General features: G+C 44.5%; 1 protein-coding gene across 4 annotated transcripts in view; it reads left to right on the top strand.

Annotated features, from left to right (window-relative positions):
- LOC147638563 (ATP-dependent DNA helicase SRS2-like protein At4g25120) overlaps positions 1-21055 on the top strand; it is a 157653-nt gene that overhangs the window by 133136 nt on the left and 3462 nt on the right. The window lies entirely within an intron of this gene.

Genomic DNA, 21055 nt, shown 5'->3' with positions numbered 1-21055 from the left:
CCGCCTATCAGAGCCGGCTTTACAAGATGATGCATTTACGTTGGAAGCTCAGTATGTGTTTGATACCCTTAAGGATGACTTTCAGCAGTCACGACAGGAATGGGGCAAACCGATTCCAGAGGTCACCTACAAATTGAAGTTGCCGTCCCTAGTAAACCCTCTCAGAAAGTTGTCTCAAACTGCGGTTATAATATTCTTTCTAGGAAGAATCCCTGCGGCCAGCGATGTCGCGCAGTGGATTAAGTCCATCCTTGGAGGATGCTTTGTAGAGGGAGTGTATTTTGCTTCCAGAGGCTTTTATGAGGTGCATTTATCAGATGCTTCGTGCAAGCAGAGGCTTCTTGAGTTCTCTCCCCTGTTTTATGGGAGGCAAATGGTACATGCTATGCCCTAGTTCCCAAACAAGGACTATCAAAGTCGTATACGGCATCACTGCCCTGTATGGGTTGAGGTTGCAAACTTCCCGGATTAGATGCGTGAAGAGTTACTTGGCCTGGCTGCTTCCTTGGGACAGGTCATTTGTCCACCACGCCCCATGGGAAACCGTAACAGGTTCTGCATTCTCTGGGACACTGACATACCTACTCCTCCTTCTATTGCGGTGGAAGTTGAGGGAGTGCAATTGGGCAAAAAGTATTTTGAATTGAAGTGGGGTGTGTTTGCAGGTGCTTGTTTTGCCTGTCACAAGTTTGGGCATCTAGCCTCTGAATGCCCAATGGTTCTGCATCAGCCCCCCCCAAATGCCTTGCCACCCCAGACACGGGAAAAGAATGAGAATTTGCAAGTCAAGACAGCAAATACAAATGGAGCAAAGAATGCAAAATCAGTCAATCAGGTGCCCGCACTTGCAGGAAAAGGAAAAGATAAAGGGAAAGAGAAGATGAAGGAAACTGTGGGGATTGATCAGGATGGTTTTAAACAACCCAAGAAGGTGGTTGTATTGAAGCAACGCCCCCTTCAATCTCGTCAATGGGATGCTTCTTCTCTCTCACCAGGACAAACTTCTACTTCAGCCTCTGCTCCTATCCTTCAAAAGTGGGTGGGCGTACTGAAGAAGGGCATCCCCATATGTGATTCAGAAGAAGAGGAAAATGCTATGTCTTTCATGGGCAATGAAGGCATGCAGCCTATGCAGGCAGAGGCCTAGCCTTTCTGATGTATGGTTCTTATCCTCACACTTTGCTATACATACCTTTTCATGCTTCAAACACTTAAGTGCTTTACATACAATGTATAGAGCCTCTGCAATGTCTCAAAGTGGAGGCTTTTCTGGATTTATGTACATAAAATGCAGCCAGATATTGTTTGTTTGCAAGAGCATAATCAACACTCCATGGCTGGACAACATGGTTTTTTTGCACGGTTATGATATATATTATGCTGGTACTGCTACCTATTCAGGTGTATGCATACTGGTGATATTTTTGAGTTTGCATCAGTCTATGCCTCCCAGACCTCTGCCATGAGGGCTTCTTTGTGGGATTCTTTATGCAGATATCCATGGAGATCCAATGCATTCATCTATGGGGATTTTAATAATTCCCCTCTGCCTAGAGATAATGCCACTTCACGTTCTCATATGTTATCATTGGAAAGGCACAAATGGGATGATATGCTTCTTTCTGTGCAGGCTGAAGATTTATGGATACTTCTCCAAGGGTCAGTCCCTGGATATACTTTTCATCATAATGCACTTGCTACGTATTGGGCAAGGCTTGACATATGGTATCTGTTTTATCCACAACAATTTGCAGATTTTAGCCCTCATCTCCTTATAGATTTCTCATTGGGCTTGTCAGATCATGCTCCATTGTGGATGAATTTGCAGGTTGGCATGCCTCTGGATGATTTGCCATTTCTCTCCAGTAGATTATTGCATGTTAATCGGGCTTATTTTCAACATCACAACTTTCAGCAAATGATCAGATTGGCCATTCATCCTTTGCCAGTTCATGCCCAGGAGGACATGAATTATGCTTGGGACAGCTTCGTCTCTCGTATTCAGAATGTCATTAGGGAGTATGGCAAATGGCATATGACAAAATGGAGGAATGAGGTTAAACGGGCAAAAAGGACAGCACAATATTTGACTGAATTTTCTCAGTCGAGGCCACTCTCTGATTCAGAAAAGGATTCCCTTTCACATGCACAATTTAAACTTACTGTCAATGATCAGAGGAAATTGCACAAATGGCAGATTAGGGCAAGAATGAAGCCCCTCATGGATAAGGGCTGCTCTTCAAAATCCTTTTTCCAGGGCTTGCATGCTACTCGAAATAAAAATTCATGTCTAAGGGTTAGGAAACTGGATGGCTCTTGGACTCACTCTTTCTCTGATCTCCAAGACGAATGCCACAATTATTTCCAGAAATTTTTTCCTGCTCTTGGTTCCCCATCAAATCAAGTGACTGATGCTAGAACTGAATTTCTTCAATATGTTTCTGGAATAGTTGAAATGGATGATACTCTTACCTTGGAAAGGCCTTTTACTGACACAGAACTTGATAATGCGTTGTTCCACCTCAGCAAATACAAGTCCCCTGGCTGGGATGGCCTTACAGTGGAATTTTATATTTCTTTTTGGGATGATTTGAAAGAGGTCCTTTTGCAAATGATCAATGTGGCCTGGGAAGAAAATCAGTTGCCGCACTCTTGGAAGCATGGTATAGTCAAGCTTGTCCCCAAAAAACATCTGGGTGATCATATATCAGATTGGAGGCCTATTACTTTGATGCCTGTACTTTACAAACTTATTGCCAAAATGATTGTATATAGGCTTCACAGGATACTGCATGCAGGACTTCATCCTCATCAGTATGGTTTTGTGTTGCGAAGACAAATCCATGACAATATATCCAATGCCTTGACTGCAATTGAATATGCTAAGTATTCACATCAAGATGTGCTTATATTGCAGGTGGATATTGCTAAGGCATTTGACAATGTTGATTGGGATTTCATCTCTTTTTGTATGTGTCTGTATGTAAGTCCTTGACTGCACATTCCCAATTGCAGCCCCTCTCCTCTCAACAAATGGACACTCTCTGTCAGTCAACAGCTCTCTTGCAAGCTAATGACCGACGGAAATTGGCCAAGTGGCAGGTTCGGGCAAGGATGACTCAATTCATGGATAAAGGCTGCTCTTCAAAATCTTTCTTTCAAGGATTACATGCTTCCAGGAGGAAGACCTCTTGCCTCAGAGTCCGTAAACTGGATGGTGAATGGACTCGGTCTTTCTCAGAGCTCCAACATGAATGCTTTTCTTATTTTCAGAAACTGTTTGCACCCCTTGCTACCACTTCTTTGTTGCAAGAATTACAAGCTCGGGATACTCTTTTACAGCATGTTCTTCCCATTCTCAACCCACAGGAAGCTCTCAAACTTGATATGCCTTTCACTGATGTGGAGCTTGATGATGCCTTGTCCCATCTTAGCACTGGTAAGGCACCAAGGTATGATGGCCTCACGGTGGAATTTTTCTCACACTTTTGGGAAGACCTTAAAGGTGTTATCCTGCAAATGATTAATGAGGCTTGGCATACAGGAGTACTCCCCCAATCATGGAAGCATGGCATAGTTAAACTCATCCCCAAGCGGAATTTGTGTGAGCATCTCATGGATTGGAGGCCCATCACATTGATGCCTGTTGTTTACAAACTCTTTGCTAAAATGCTGGTGCATCGTCTTCACCAAGTACTTTATGAGGGTCTGCATCCCTTGCAATATGGCTTTGTTCCTAGGTGGCAGATCCATGATAATATTGGCAATGCTCTCATGGCTATTGAATATGCAAAATATTCTGACCAGGATGTTTTTATTATGCAAGTGGAGTTTGTTAAAGCTTTTGACACGATCAACTGGGATTTTATCTCACAGACAATGGCTTAGATGGGATTTGGGCCAAAAATGGCTAATGTCATCTATTGCTTGTATGCTGACTCTACAGCTCAATGCATCCTTGTCAATCATCTTTCTCAATCTTGGTCCTTGGGTCGTTCGGTCAGACAAGGATGTCCACTTAGTGCCCTCTTATATGCCATTGCCATTCACCCACTTCTCAGATACTTGGATCATCTTACCGCGCAGGACCTTCTCATTGGTCTTCAGATTCCTAGAGCCCCTCCCTTTATGGCTCAGGCATATGCAGATGACTCCTTCTTTATGCAGCATAATTCTCCACAGCAGTTGAAGACTCTTATGGACACACTCTCTATATATGGCATGGTTGCTGGCCTGCATGTCAATTTTGACAAATCCAGCCTCATACCTCTGCATCTATATGATTGGCATGTTCTTTTATGGCCCGGACACATTATGCAGCCCTATGATGTGGTCCGCCATCTTGGTTACCCTATTGGCTGGTACATCACTAGGAAACAACAGTTAAAGTGGATTTTTGACAAACTTCATGCCAAGCTCCACTACTGGAAGCTCTCCACCTGGCCACTCCATGTTAGGCTCCGGATTGTCCAGTTGATTATCATGGCCTATGTTCAGTACTATTTGCCTTTGATACATTGGACCTCTCACGACATTTCTGCTTTCATGTCTCATGCTATGGAGCTATTATGGAAAACAAAGTCTTCTGCTAAAGCTTTAAGACTTATGCGGATGGCAAAAGTTTGTTCCCCGAGGATGCATGGCGGTTGAATGTGCTGAATATTGCGCATCATGTCTTGGCAAGGAAAATTCCTCTCCTACTCACCTTTTTTCATCAGACGCAGCCATGGACTCATATGCTTGCAACCATGTGCACGGCCTTAGGCACTTCTGCACATGGTGCATGGATTACTGATCACTGGGAGGTCATTTTGGGCAGATTTGTAGGTTCTATCCCGGGCTGCCCTTTTGCCACTTCACTTATTTGCAATTGGAAACAGGTCCTTTCGCATGCTCATTGGGCACCCCTCCTTTTGTCTCATGCCAATTCCCTTCGGCAGGAAAGCATTTACTGGAGTGCTGTTTTTGATTCTCCATTGGCCCTGCAAGAGCCGATTCGGGCATACAATCTCAGCAAATTGGGGATTAGGTGCATAAATGATGCTACTGGTCTAATGCTTTCCTTCCCTCAGGCTATGGCTTCCTATCCACTAGCCATGCATCACAGGTTCATTTGGGGGAAAATTGCTAACTTGTTGCAGCCTTTTCTTCCCATCCCTCCTTTATCTAACAGGGACAGATTACAGGATTGGCAGTTACACCCGGTGGGCTCAAATTCTCGTCCTGTTATTCTTTCTGACAAAATCACTTGCTTGGTGGCGAAAGAATCTTCGCAATTTATGGAGGAGTAAATTGCCTCTCAAGCGGTTTTCCTATGGCGTTGTCTTACAGGTTCCTTATCTGTGGGGGTCACTCTTGCTAAACGAAGGATTGCATCTGCTTCTTGTCTTCGATGCATGGCCCCTTCTGAAACGGTGCCTCATTTGTTTTGGACGTGCTCCAGCACTAAGGCCTTCATCCGCAAAATTTCCATGTTACTTCGCCTTCGTTTCCCTAACTCTTTTTTTGGGATGGCTTTTTGGCATACTCCCTACAACCACGGTCCATTACTCTTACTTTTGTACTGGGTCAGATATTGGGCTTTCTGGACCATATGGCAAGATGACAACATGAGATATTTTGGGAAACTGTTTTTGCAATCTTATCAGTATTTTAGAAGCTCCTTACGGCAATCTGTTTATGATGCTTGCCACCAAGGAGATCTTCATCAGTCATGCCTGGAAATAGTTTCTCTTTGCTTCTGATTTCCCGTTGAGGCTCTCCGTTTTGGAGACTCTCATGTAAATTTCTTTGATAATATACTGTTCATGGATTTACAAAAAAAAGTATGTGTTTGTATGTGTTTTTGGTATGTTTTCTTACTGTTTTGCAGGCGCAGCTGAGAGCATCTCTCTTTTGTTGGGCAGTCAAGGGCCCCCCAAGGGGCTACCCCAGGGCCACCCAAAAGGAAGCCCAAGGGCTGCATGAGGAGCAGCTAAGGGGCCTCTTGGTGGGGCAGCATTGGGGTGGCCAAGCGCAGCGGTTAGAGAGCAGCATGATGACGCAGCAGCAAGGGCAGCCCTGCAGCGCAACGCAGCAGCCCAGGCAGCCCGTCCTGATGACGTGTGGTACTGCCACATGGCAGGGGCGTCAGGCTGCAGCAGAACAGGAGAGAGAGAGCAGAAACCTGAAAAAAAAGCAGCAGGAGAGAGAATTTGACGCCAAAGCACAGAGAGAGAAGAGTGGCGTGAAAAGTTTCCTGTGTTTGCACTTTTCTATAAAATAAGAGCCTTCGGTGGTGCAAAGGATCGTTTTGAAGGCTCTCACCTTCATTCAACAATTTGATGCTGCATTCTCTGGTGGTAACTTCACAGAGGCATCTAAGGTATGGAAGGCAACTTCTTTCCTGAAGGGAAATGCTCTTCAACGGTGGTCGACTCTTCTTCATCAGGGCATAGCACCAAGCACTGGGGTGGAGTTCAAGCAAATCTTCTCTTTTTTAGGGTTGACACCAACTTTTGAGGTGGATGTTATGACGGCTTGGCATCGTCTAGACTAGAGACTGTAGCAATCTGGAAGAGTATAACAAGAAATTTTGGGATGCCTTGCTGCCGGTTACATCCTTTAGGCCAGTGTCATTGGTTGAGCAGGTACAGACGTATTGCTGTGGGTTACCCAAGGAGCTTCGTGACTATTGCATTAAAACAAAGGTCATCAATATGACTCAGATGAGAGAAAATGCTCAGACTGGATATGCCATGCTTACTGGTCAGATGCCAGGGTTCAAGGATCAACGTCTCTTCTCAAAGAAAGCATCTAAAGACACAAAGGAGTCAAAGGAGACCAAGGACACTGAACCACGAGAGAAGGGGCAATCTAGGAAGAGGAAATTTCAGCTCTTACCCCAAAGAACAAATGAAGAAAAGAAAGAACTTATAGCTGCCAACAAATGTTTCTTTTGTGGAGAAGAGGGACATCGGTACTATAGGTGTCCGAAGAGAGCACTTAAAGGCGCAAATGATTCACAGGAAGACCCTAAAGCAAAGAAACAAAAGCCGTCTACTGGATTGGTACCGAACTTGATTGTGTTGAAGCAAGGGGACGCATCTTCAGAGTTGTGCAGAGCATGGGAAAAACTTCGGGATGATCAGGAGGTTTTGATCTTTTCGGACCTTAGGGCTCGTGCAAACTTCATCACCCCCGAGCTTGCAGCAAAGTTGGGCATCAAACCAGAGGAGATGGGTGTGTTGCATGAGGCTACTTTGGCTTGTCCTGGACATACGGTTGGGGTTACGCCGATCATTGGGAAACTGTGTCTCAGTGTACAAGTGTACAGACTTACACGGACAGAGAGGATGATTTCTACATTATGTCTTTGGAGGGTTGTGATGTTTTGTTGGGTATGCCTTGGTGTCATAAGGTTAAAGCGGTGGTAGATACTTTCAATAGGAAAATTACTCTCACTCACAAGAATAAGGAACACACTCTTGATGTTAAGCTTAATGGAGAATCTATTCCTGTTGTATCGGCAAAACATCTTTTTGTTTACTTGGTATATGTTAAAGAGAAACAAGACACAACAGAGTCTAACTTGTCTGAGTTGGACAAGGAAAGAATGAATTTTCTCAGAAGTTTTCAAGATTGTTTTTCAGAGGCTTTGCCAGGAGATTTGCCGCCTGCTAGGCCTGAGGATCATGCGATAGATTTGATTCTTTTGAGTTCGCCACCAAATAAGCCACCTTATAGGGTAAGTGCAGCCCAACAAGAAGAGATTATGAGCCAAGTGCATGATTTGTTGGACAAAGGGTTGATTCAGGCCGAGTTCTTCGCCCTATTGTTCACCAGTTCTTTAGTACAGAAGAAAGATGGGTCTTGGCGGATGTGCATTGACTACAAGGCACTGAATAAGATTACCATCAAGAACAGATTCCCTATACCATGGATCGATGGAATCAGTTTGATTAGCGCTTCCTTCACTTTTTTCTCCAATTGTTGATGCTTGAAGGCCTTATTCACTATGTAGGTGACTGGAACCTTGAGATATGACCAAAACTCGAGGAAAAACTCCACAATAAGCCCATCCTAGCCAGGGGATTTATCCTTCCCCATTGCTTTCAAAGCATCCAAGCATTCATCGATATATACTTCAAGCTGAAATATGTATGTCCCGGTGAAGAACTCCAGTCCCCAATGTCCCAGGCATCCACCAGCCTCTTTTGCATAATAAGCTCTTCCCATTTGGTTTTCTCTGAACCCATAACTACATTGTTGGAACCTAACCGATCCTTCTGTTTGACCACCATGTTAAAGTCCCCAGCCATGATCCATGCTTTCTGATTGTCAAGACCACAAATCCATTCCCACATTCCTTTCTTTCTTTAGATGAGTGTGCTCCATACACATTAATTAGCAAGAATTGTTCTTCTCCCTTGGACACTTCAATAACCAAGATTTTGCCCGAGGGATGGTTAGCTATCATTGTGGGGTTCCATGAGTCAGTGTAACCATACTCCAACCCCCCGTAAAAAATCTTCATTCTCTTGAATCTCTCTCATTTATGCTCTTGCAACATACAAGCATCCAGCCCCCACTCATTTATGTGATCCCAAAATGCATCCCGCTTATGTCTAGCATTCAATCCTTTAACATTCCAAGAGCATCCTGATAGTCCCATGCACTTTATTGTGGTTGAGAGTCCAATACTCTCTTATCTCCCTCTTCACAATCTCTCAAGACCTCCGTGCTATGAAGTACCTTTCCTGACATCTGTACATCAAGTTTTGAGGGCATGTCCTGCATATCAAACTCCTCTTGACCAAGGATTTCAAATGCATTCCTCACATAGATAGGGGAGGCTGAAACGGTTCTGTTTTTATAATTCCCCTGTTGAAGATCTCATGCCATCTATCTTCTTGACTCTCCTGGACCATTTTTTCTAAGTGGGGCTGAAAATTATTCAACATCTTTGCTTCGCCTTTCTGTTCTCCTATCTTGCCAATATCCGTGCTGGATGATGGAACCTCAGAATTAAGCAAAGAGGTCTTTTTTCTCCGGTAGTACACCTGCTCTACGGTTCGAGATTGTGTTATCTTATGTTGTTCATAATTTTTCCTTCCCTTGTTTATTTGTCCTTGCTCTGGAGTTAAGTGCTTGCTTTGCCCAGCCTGCACTTGCCCAGCCTGTAATTGTTCTTTTGCTTTCATGCATTGCTTTCATGCAGTCCCTGGCAAAATGACCAAATTTCCCACAATGGAAACAAGCCCCTGCAAATGAACCAAAATGTAAGCTAATTTTTAGCTTACCATATTGACCCAGGTTTATATTCATCTTGTTAGAAATCTGACATGGTATCACACTAAACTAGAACATGGAGAGAAGTGCAAGAGGGATGAAGCAAATTGAGATAATCATTCATTGATGTGACCCCTAAATAAATAGGTCCAAGTACAAGGTACAACATGTTGGGTGTTGGACTCACACACTCACACACACAAACCTGCACATTAGGGTTAGGTGTAGGGTAGAGAAGCTCACACACAGAAATGAGAGAGAGAGAGAGAGAGAGAGCCAAAAGTGTGGTATCCACAAAATGCAAGTCAACCCTTGCATGTGTGCCACATCCATATAATATAGAACTACAAAATATATTATGTGTCCTTTCACACTTGATGTCCAAGGGGAAAAACCACATGGGAAAAAGTGCCCTTGGTTAAGCCTTGTTCACACATAGCACTACCATAAGTGAGCATATGCCTACAAATCTCCCCTGTAGTGGAAGTGTGAACCTGTACAAGGTAGCAGATCACTCTCTGTATGAGAGTAAGCCCAAAGCTTTGCGGAAAGCTTCAAACTTTTCTCGAGGTAAAGCCTTTGTGAATAGATTTGCAACATTATCCTGTGTAGGGCAATAAGATAAACTGATCTCCCCTGCATGTAGCCTCTCTCTGACATAGTGATAATGAATCTCTATGTGCTTGGTACGTGCATGAAATACTGGATTTCGTGCCACGGCCATAGCACTCTGGCTATCAGTGAGAATGGTGGTGGGTGTGTGCTAACACTCACGAAGATCAGCCAATAGTCTTCTCAACCATACACAATCTACTGTAGCTGTAAAGACTGCCCTGTACTCAGCCTCACAAGTAGATGTAGCAATAGTGGGTTGCTTTTTACTCAACCAAGATATGCATGAACTACCAAGAAAAAAACAATTCCCACTGGTGGATTGCCTGGTATCATAATCACGAGCCCAATTTGAATCACTGTATGCATAAAGCTGCAAGCTGCCCCCCCTGGGATAGAACAAACCAAGATCCAGGGTACCTTTAAGATAACGAAAAATGCGTTTGACTGCTTGCCAATGCTTTGTGCCTGGGCTGTGCATGAATTTGCTCAACAAAGACACTCCAAAAGATATGTCTGGCCTCGTGTTACACAAGTAAATGAGGCATCCCACTGCCTGGCTGTAAATGAGGCATCCCACTGCCTGGCTGTAAATGAGGCATCCCACTGCCTGGCTGTAAATGCCGGCCTCAAAAGGCTCTCCAATATCATGCATAGTAAGCCGTACACCTGGTTCTACCGGAGTAGAAATGGGCTTACATTCATCCATGTGAAACCTTTTCAGCAAACTTTTTAAGTACTTAGTTTGCTGCATAACAATGCCATCATCTGTATGCATAAACTGTATGCCGAGATAGTAGTGTAAAGGCCCCAAATCTGACATATCAAATTCAGCTTTCAAATCAGATTTGAAATCTGAAATTTGTGCTTTGCTAGTACCTGTAATGAGCATGTCATCTACATACAAGATGACTATGAGAATATCGGCATCGGTTTTCTTCACATACAATGTGCTTTCAGCTGGACTATTCTCATAACCTTGGCTGGTTAGATGAGCATGTATCTTATCATACCAAGCTCTTGGAGCTTGCTTTAACCCATACAATGCTTTGTGCAACGTGCATACTTTATGTTCCTCACCAGGAACTACAAAACCAATGGGCTGATTTACATATACTTTCTCTTGTAAATCCCCATTTAAGAATGCAGTTTTGATATCCAATTGATGCACTTTCCATCCTTTATGGGCAGCCAATGCAATCACTGATCTTATTGTGGTCATTCTCGAAGTAGGAGCAAAAGTCTCTTCATAATCTATTCCCTTTTTCTGGGAGTAGCCTTTAGCCACAAGTCTTGCTTTGTACCTGTCAATAGTACCATCAGACTTTCTTTTGACTTTGTACACCCATTTTGTTCCAATTACATGCTTGCCTTTAGGCAATTCCACAAGATCCCATGTATTGTTCTTCATGATAGAAGAAATTTCAGCTTGCATAGCTTGCAACCAATGCTCATTCTCATGTGCTTCTTCATAAGAAGAAGGCTCTTCTGAATCAAAGAGACCACCCATTGCGAATGCAGACTCCCCACGATGTACATTCAAAGCATGGCTGGAACTAGCCCTTGTTCTACCTGTGAGTGGAGCTTCAAGTTTGCTTTCTTGCAAAGTTTTGAGCAACCATCTTGGCACTGACTTGGCTGTGTCTATGGCTGTTTGCTCTTTCCTGACAAGATCTTCCACTTCTTCCATAGAAGGGGGCTGAATGCCTGGCTGGTCCACATGTTCTACATATGGATTTTCTTGTGTAGGGGCTGGCTGATCTGAATCCCCCCTAATTGCAATGGGTAAAAGTCCATCAAACATGTCCTGTAAGCCTGTATCATTGCTTTTATACAAGCTGACCATGGGCTGTTCTGAATTTTCAGCAAATACTACATCTCTACTCACAAAAATCCTTCGTGTAGTTGGATTATAAAGACGGTATCCTTTGCTTTCATTGCTGTAGCCCACAAAAATGCATTTAATTGCTTTGTCATCAAGCTTTGTTCGGAGTTGTTCTGGCACATGTGCATATGCCAAACACCCAAATGTACGCATATAATCCACTGTTGGCTTTCGGCTATATCAAGCCTCAAATGGTGTTATGGTTTTCAAAGCTTTTGTTGGACACCTGTTCAACACATGAGTTGCACACATTATAGCTTCCATCCAAAATTTGTGAGGCAACTTTTGTGCTTTCACCATGCATCTTGCCATTTCCATGAGAGATCTATTTTTCCTTTCAGCTACACCATTCTGCTGCGGTGTATAAGGCACAGTACATTGGTGTTTGATGCCCTTTTGAAGCATATAATCCTTGAATGCATTTGACATGTACTCTCCACCTCTATCTGAGCGGAGTGTTTGGACTTTACATCCACACATATTTTCAGCCATTGCTACAAAGTGTCGAAAGCATGTAAACACATCTGCTTTCGCTTTCAAGGGGTAAGCCCAAGCAAACCTGGAGCAGTCATCAATGAATGTGAAAGTAAAGATGCCCCCCTATGGATGGTGTCCGCATCGGACCACATACATCACTATGTATGAGCTGTAATTTACTTTCAGCTCTAACAGCTCCATCTTTGGGGAATGGTTTTCGTTGCATCTTTCCCAAAATACACCCCTCACATACATGTCTTGGCGGAGACTCAAGAGGCGGCATATTATCAACCATATGATGCTTCTGCAAAAGCATCAAACTCTGAAAATTTACATGCCCAAAACGAGCATGCCATAGCTCTGCATCATGCATAGCAGGAGTGTGGGCAGCCACTGTATTTGCATCATAAGTGCGCTTGTCATAGCTGTCCAGCTTATACAAGCCTTTGTATCGTGTTCCAGAAGTGACTATTTCATAACCCTTTGATGGGTCTTTTACCAAACACTTCCCATCTTCAAATTCAACCTTTAAACCTTGGTCGTTTATGGCTGAGACGGAGAGCAGATTTTTCTTTATTCCTGGAACATACAATAAATTTTTCATACATATATTTGCACCATTGGCTGCAATAAGTATGACATTACCAATTCCCTTTACTGGATATGTGGTATGATCTGCACATGATACAGTGCGGCCATTTGAAGCATAAACCAAGTGCTGAAATACATCTTTGCATGAAGTGATGTGGCTCGAAGCACCACTATCAAAATACCATGATGCATTCTGTCTGTCAGATGCAATGCAAGACATATCAGTGTCTGAAGCACTTGGTGTGTTACCAGTGCATGTGACCAAAAAAGTGTACTCTTCCTGGATTACATTAGCTGGTTGTTGTGCTTTGTCATCCGAAGAGTCTGCTACTGCATTGCCTGCTTCTTTCTTTTTCTCTTTTGCAATCCGCTTCCTACATTTACTGATGTAGTGTCCAGGCTTATGGTAGTAGTGACATTTGCCCTTCTTTTTGGGCTTGTTTGCATCCTTTTTGTCAGACTTTTCACCACTAGAAGAGGGCTGTCCATGACCAGCCTTGCTAGACTGTTGTCCCCCATGCTTAAAGCTCTTTGCTTTACCCTTATCCTTGGCTGTAAATGCCTTTTCTCCACCACGGTTGCTCGATATGTTTGCTCTTGTTTGCTCTTCCTGCAAGAGTAAACCCACGAGCTCTTCAAAAGTGATGGGATCACCACCTCCTCTCATCGAGAGGTTGAGAGAGGTGTGAAAGCCCAAGTAGGAAGGCGGTAAAGAATGAAGAGTGTTGGTGATCATCTGTCTGTCTGGCATAACTCATCAATGTTGAGCAATTGTTCCTGCAAATCTTTCACTTTGGTGAGATGATCTGCCATGGAGTCACCCTCATCCATAGAAAGAAGATCCAATTGCCTCTTCAAGTAGGCAACTCTTGCCTCGTTGCGTACCTGATACATTGCTTTCAATGTGTCCCATGCAAGCTTTGATGTCTTGCATGAACAAATGTGCGGAATAATAGTCCTTTGCACTGAAAGAGCTATCAATGACATGGCATGTGCATCTCTAGAGTCCCATCTCTTCTGCTCTTGTATGGGAGCAGGATCTACATCAGGAGCTCTTTGGGCACCTCCCCTTTGAGGCGTGGTTGGCTGAATGGTATGTGGGCGTGTGTCATCACCACGGCATAAGGTGCAGGTCGTCCTGCAGGTTCGAGATATCAGAGATAAGGGGGCATCAAATAGAGGTGGCGTGGCGGAGATGTACAGCAGAAGATCATCGTGAGCAGATTCAAAAGGGAAAATGGCAGCAACCACGACCACGGCCAAGTCTAGACAGCAGCTCCACGCAGACAGCTTTGAGACATCACGTCCTGGCTCCATGAACAGGCTGGTAAGCTCAAACAGAGAGGCGGTAGCACCACGATGAACCCCCGCAGCATCACGAACTTGTCACAGCTCGAAACGAGGCAGCATCTCCACGAACCGCAGCAGCAAGAGCTTGAGAAAATGAAGATAAAAGAGTGGACGAAGTAGAAGCTAGCGGCTGCAGCAGAAGCAAAGGCCGCCATGAAAGAAGCGAGTCGGGTTCTGAACATGTACATCATGAAAACGAGGCTCCAACAACAGCAGACCTTAAAAATTAATTTTCAGAGGAGGGAGGAGATGGCGGCTCATGATAGGAGAGGAAAGTAGCTAGAGCTGGATCTAAGACCCCCGATGGGGCAAAGCTAAAAAAGGAAGCTAGACATAGAGAAAATCTATGGCTAGATCTAGACTAAAGGGCTGAGGAGAAGAGGAATCTACATGGCTCTGATACCATGTTAGAAATCTGACATGGTATCACACTAAACTAGAACATGGAGAGAAGTGCAAGAGGGATGAAGCAAACTGAGATAATCATTCATTGATGTGACCCCAGTTGACTACGAGAAAGCTTTTGATTCCGTGCATTGGGACTATATAGCTATGACTGAGTTATCTTGGTTTCGGTGCGAAGTGGCAAAATATTGTGTATTGGCTCTATAATGACAGTGATGCTTCTTTGATTTTGAGCTCTTCTCTATCGGATTCTTGGAAATTGGGACGTTTAGTTCGCCAGGGTTGTCCGCTTAGTTCCTTGTTGTTTGCTATTGCCACACATCCTTTTCTTTGCTACTTGGATTTTTTGCAAGCTACTGATGAATTGCATGGCTTACAACTTCCTGCTGGGCATACTTTCCTGGCTCAGGCTTATGCTGATGATTCTTTTTTTATGCCCAAGAATACGCAACAAGATCTTCAGAGATTAATGGAGGCTTTGGAACTTTTTGGTCTGGCTGCTGGTTTGAAAGTGAATTTCCGTAAGTCTACCTTGCTTGCGCTTAACGTACAGCAATGGCGTCATGTATTGTGGCCCGGTGGAATACCTCCTGGTGGACATATCGTTCGTCATTTGGGTTACCCTTTGGGTTAGCAGCTGTCATCTTCACAAATGATTCAATGGGTTATGCTAAAATTGAATCGCAAAATTGATTATTGGTAGCTTTCCACTTGGCCTCTTCATGTACATCTCAGGATAGTGCAGGCTATTGTAATGGCTTACATACAGTTCTTTCTTCCATTGATTATGTGGAGGAAAGCTGATATAGATCGGTTTATGTCTCTGGCAATGGCAATTGTGTGGAAAACTCAACATCGTAAAAAGGGTCTTCGTCTTTTGTCAATGCCAAAGATGTGTTCTCCAAGGATACATGGTGGCTTGAACATATTGAATATTCATTTTCATGTGCTTGCTCGTAAATCCACTTTGCTGTTGGAATTTGTACAACAGCGCCAGCCATGGGCTATTATGTTGGGTCATATGTGTATGTCTCTGTCTTCACCTGCTTTTGGAAAGTGGACTGTTACGTATTGGGATGCAATTTTCAGCCATTTCGATGGAAAAATTGTCGGCTGCCCTCTTTCATCTAAGTTAATTTTTGCCTGGAAACAGGTTACGCAATATCTTTTTTGGAATCCTAGGCTTAATGCGCAATCTTCTTCGCTTCGCCTTGAGAGTATTCATTGGTCAAAGGCTTTTGATGTACCCTTGGCTCTACGCGAGCCTAGGAAGGCATATTTCCTTTCAAAGAAAGGAGTTTATCTTATTGATGATGTTTTGGATGTTGGTGGCCATGTGCTTTCTTTTGTGGTTGCCGCTAGAAATTTGGTCTGGGGATGCATTATAGATCAATCTGGCAGCTTATTCGAGAGCTTATTGCTCCTTTTGAACCAATTGCAGATTTGGATCGTTCTGATCGTTTGGTTGATTGGAGCCTTAGAAGAGAACAACCTGCACGAGGCCCTTTATCAATGGCTAAACTTTTGGTTCATTCGATATATCATCTCTTGTTGCCTGCCTCTTGGGTTCAAGAACATGCGAATCAGATTTGGCATCTTCATAAAAGTCAGGCTTGGTGGAAACAGCGGCTTCATTCTCTTTGGAAATGGAGTCTTCCTTTGAAAAGTAGACTTTTTTTATGGAGATGCTTGATTGGAGTCTTGCCACTCGGCCTTTTCTTGGCCAGGCGACTTTTGGCACCTTCAACTTGTCATAGTTGTGGTGCTTCTCAAGAGACAGTCTTTCATCTTTTGTGGAGTTGTCCTCTGACTAGGACTTTATTGGATCGGATTGCTGCACGTTTGAGAGCCCGCTTCCGACAGGCACCCTTTGGGAAATACTTTTGGATATTCGGTCTTCTCCCTTCACCCCTTAGATCCTATAAAGTTTTCTTTGATTGGGTTCGCTACTGGGCTTTATGGACTACCTGGCAGTCTCGCAACAGGATAGTTTTTGCTAGGCCTCATTTGGATGCTTACTCATTCTTCCGTTCCTCTCTTCAGCAATCTTTATATGACTGTCTCTCTCTTCATGAGATTGACTCATCTCTGTATGCTCTTTTTACGGATTGTTTTTAGATGTTTAACTATGTTCACACTGAACATAGTGAACACTCTAGTAGTCTCCTTTGTATATGGTCTTTTTGGTGGGTTTTCCTCGTTTTGAGGTTTCCCACCTGTAATTAATGACATCAAGCTTTACAAAAAAAAAAAAAAGTGTGTGTACACGTGTGTGCATGCTCATATGTATGTACATGTGTATGTATGTGTGTATGTATGTATGTGTTTTTGGTATGTTTTCTTACTGTTTTGCAGGTGCAGCTGAGACCATCTCTCTCTTTTGTTGGGCAGTCAAGGGCAGCGCAAGGGGCTACCCTAGGGCCACCCAAAAGGCAGCCCAAGGGTAGCCCAAAGGGCTGCATGAGGAGGAGCTAAGGGGCCGCCTGGTGGGGCAGCATTGGGGTGGCCAAGGGCAGCGGTTAGAGAGCAGCATGATGATGCAGCAGCAAGGGCAGCCCTGCAGCGCAACCCAGCAGCCCAGGCAGCCCGTCCTGATGATGTGGTACTGCCACATGGCAGGGGCGTCAGGCTGCAGCAGAACAAGAGGGAGAGAGAGAGCAGCACTGAAACTTGACTTCAAGAGATAAATAAATACCTGCGGGGGTGCCACGCTTTGGGGCCTATTGGACTCTTGTGCAGCAGCACTCTAGCTCCATCTTTCGCAAAGTTTATTATTCCAGCTCATTAAGAGTTTTAAGTGTGTTTAAGTTGTGCTCACCGCCCGTCAAGTTTATGAAGGCCGGTTTCAGATGCAGGGTCGAAGCCGTGCTACCAATGTGCAAAGAAGGCTTGGGCCGTACGCAGTGAAACATGGCTCAGCGGGGTGGCTCGATGTGACGTCACTGGCGAGTTGAACTCAACCTGGTATTAGCCACGTCCTAGAGGATAAATGTATGTGATCTTTGTAGGCCCACCGATGAGGCTTGCTTGCAAAAGATCGCTGAGTTGTTCGTGCGCAGGGTGCCTACCAACAATCTTGCATACCAGGGTGCATGCCTCTAGTGCTGCAATAGTCGTAGCGAGGATCTGAAGGTCCGTTCCGGAAAAAGATATGCAAGTAACGGTGGCCTTGGTCGGGGTTGATGGAGCGGCTGCCATGGAGTCCTCCTGAGGTTGAAGACCAAAAAAGCCAAGGCTTGCCGAAAGGAGAACGCCCCAAAAACTGAGAAACACTACCTGCAAGAGGTTGAGGGGAAAAGAAAACGGGGGAGAGGCTGCGTGGGAGGGAAGGAAGACACCCAGGAGGGGGGGAGGCTGAAGGCGGAAGAAGAGTAATAGAAGAAAAGGGGGGGAGGGGGGGGGTGGGGAGCGTGGCGCAGGTTGGAAACTAGGCGAAGAGGGGGGCTGGGGCTGGGGCGGCGTAGGCAGGAAGGGGAAGAAGGCGATCCAATGGGGGAGGAGGGCAACGCAGGGGGGAAGAGGGCAAGAGGCGCAGGCTGCTGGAATGCAGACAGGGCAGCACTCAGATCCCGCTTGTTCAGCAACCAAGAAGGTCCCTTATCATGTCATCACTTACAAACTAGCACTGCTCTTCGTAGTTACCAGAGGTTAGCTATGCCAAAGCATAGAGTGTCTAAGACAACAAAATTGCGCCCATGTGCAGCCAGTGCAGGTGCGCAAAAGCACCCTTGTATGGGGGCAGCACGACCTGTCTACAAGGTGGCTAGATGGCGTCCGCACAGGCCAGTCATGTGGGTGGCCATAAGGCTGTGCTGTATGGTCTTGTACATGCCAATAGGGCGCACAACCAGCGGCAAGTTGGGCAATGAGCAGAGCAGGGCCACTTACAGATTGGTTGTGCACTTGATTGTGTCGGGGAGGCGGAGAAGGAAAGCCAAAAGAGGCGTGGATGATTCTACGTATGCTATCTCCAAGCTCTTGGTCACTGAAAGTTGCAAACTTTGCTTTAGCCCCTCTCATCCACCCCATAAGGCTTTCTTCAACCTTTCACTTACTCCCAGCCCATAATCAATCCCCCTTTTTGTCACTGCTTTTCTCCAAGTTAGCATGCACATTTCCTGTGCACCGGAGATATATGGAGTCAGAGGGCTATAATTTTGTGAAGTCATCCAATAGTAGGGAGTTGGTCTACGTTGCAGACCTTAAGCAAGTGAAACCACCGGAATGGCTAGATTTACTTGCCAGTAGTAGTAAGGTTGGATGATAAATAGGAGCACGTTATCCCATGAGGGAGGATACTGTCCAGCCCAAGGTTTTAATGGGTGCTCCATGCCTTTGCCAACCGATGGCTATGGGGTTGTGAAGTGGTGTCAAGAGGCCTTTGCTAAGTGGGATTCAAGTCTGAATTCACACAGATTGGTGGGTCCAAGAATGGCTGAATAGTCTTGACTTCACAGACTCTAAAGTCGTGATGCTTGTTTTCAAGTACTTTTTGGTAGTTTTTTTTTAAAACACCCCTAATTAATAATCTTTAATTTTTGAGGTCTTTACCGAATTGTGAATCTAATTTGCAGCATTCTCTTATTCTTCCACACGAGTGGATAGTTCTTTTTGAAATGGTGAAGAGATCATAGAAAGTTTTATCATGATCCCTTCATGTTATCCGGATAGCCAATCGGTGGTAGTCTTGTCAGAATTTGGCATAAGCCAAGACAAGGGGAAGATTAGGCAATCATAATCCAAGATGCCTAGACCGAGGTTTTCATATGGCTTATAGATAGCTAGTAGAGATGAATATAGGAGAGGGAGAAGGATTTGGGTTTGAACATGGTGGTGGCTTTCATACTTTACTGTGCATAGAGTAGATTGACCCTCCAATTGACCTACAACTTTTAGAACATTGGAATCATAGGAATTTCTAGTAAGGTTATGCCTAGGTTGTATAGTATTCGATGACCAGCTGGCGGGGAAGCCCTCACATAGAGCCTTGTTAAACATGTGAACCAGGTCCCTCCTACGGGGATGGGACTGCCAGAGGAGTTTTTTGGTACAAATCCCCCCGCGTTCACTGGAAGAAGCTAACCGGCAGCCCATTCTGTGGAATGATTTGTTTCTAGATGTGCATGGTAGGCCTCTTGGGGCAGCTATGCATATTCTTGGGGCTGGCTAGGAGACCCTATGCCCCACAGTGCTGGCTTGGAAGAGGCTTCAGAGCCTCACCGAGGTGCAGAGGTTGGATTTCACGTAGCATTTGAGAGTCTCTAGCCGGAGGAATGCACAGATTGATGCAGCCATTCCCAACCACTGGATTACTAGATCTTTCTTGGAAGGCCATCATCATTCTTGGTTTGGGGTTTTCCAATGAGCATAATTAGTTCCGTCTAGCCATAGTTGTGAGGTACAATACCGTACGGTTCGTACGATACGATACCGTATGGGAAAATACGGTATGATTTATTTATTATTATTTTTTACTTATCGTACGATAAAATACGGTGTTTTAAAAAGATACTTATAAACTTAGGTATTTCCAAGTTCAGATATGGAGTATTTTAGAAAGGAGGGATGTATCATAGTACAAAGGAAGCTCAAACAGCCTTAGATAAGCAAGAAAAGACCATTACCTACCAAAAAATTAAATTTTTTTGGGGAAAAAAAATCAGATTTTTTTTTTCCCGAAAAAGTCCGTACGGTATCGTGCCGTACAGTATTCTGTATGATAAGCTGTCGTACGCCGTACGGAAACAACCCTGCGTCCAGCTTGTCCTCCTTGTTCATACAGGGGGAACCCATATCCATAGCAATAGTCCACCTCCGCAAGCAAGCCTTTGAACTCACTGAATCTGAGCACTCCAGGACCATTCTCCAACACTCCAACAACACGAACCACGAGAACCTTTCGGCTCCCCTCAGAAAACTGAGGTAGGAAAGGGATTGGACAGCAGCAAGTAGGGCCACAACATCCATGGGAAGACTCAACGGGAAGGAAGGGTAGCCGAGGAAGAAGCTGAACTGACAACGCTGCTTATCGGGCTGCTCTGGGTGCAAAGAACTCTCCTCTAACTGCTGTCCAGGTGGTAAAAGCAGCCCACGGTTCACCAAAAGCAGCATCAAATTGCTTATGATGGGGCACCAATTTATTGGTAGAACTCCTTGTTGCGTTCGGTACATTCATATCTCTATGTAATGTGTCAAAATGGGTTGTTCTTATGCTAGATATGGTGAGTGAATCCGTTAGTTGGCTAATGGGGTTAAAGTTTTGGGGCTTGCCTTCCTATGGAGAAAACAAGGATGGTCAATATAAGATAATGTAGGTTGACATTATATTATCCTAAATGTGGAACAAGAGGTGGGACGCCTAGAGGGTTAAAGTTTTGGGGCTTGCCCTCCTATGGAGGAAACAAGGAGGGTCGATATAAAGATAATGTAGGTTGACACTGTATTATATTAAATGTGGAACAAGAG

The sequence above is a fragment of the Cibotium barometz genome, chromosome 5 (assembly GCF_041138505.1).
Source record: "Cibotium barometz isolate CiBa-2024 chromosome 5, ASM4113850v1, whole genome shotgun sequence".
Taxonomy (NCBI): domain Eukaryota; kingdom Viridiplantae; phylum Streptophyta; class Polypodiopsida; order Cyatheales; family Cibotiaceae; genus Cibotium; species Cibotium barometz.
Note: the sequence above shows the minus strand (reverse complement) of the source record. Positions and strands in the feature narration are given on the sequence as shown.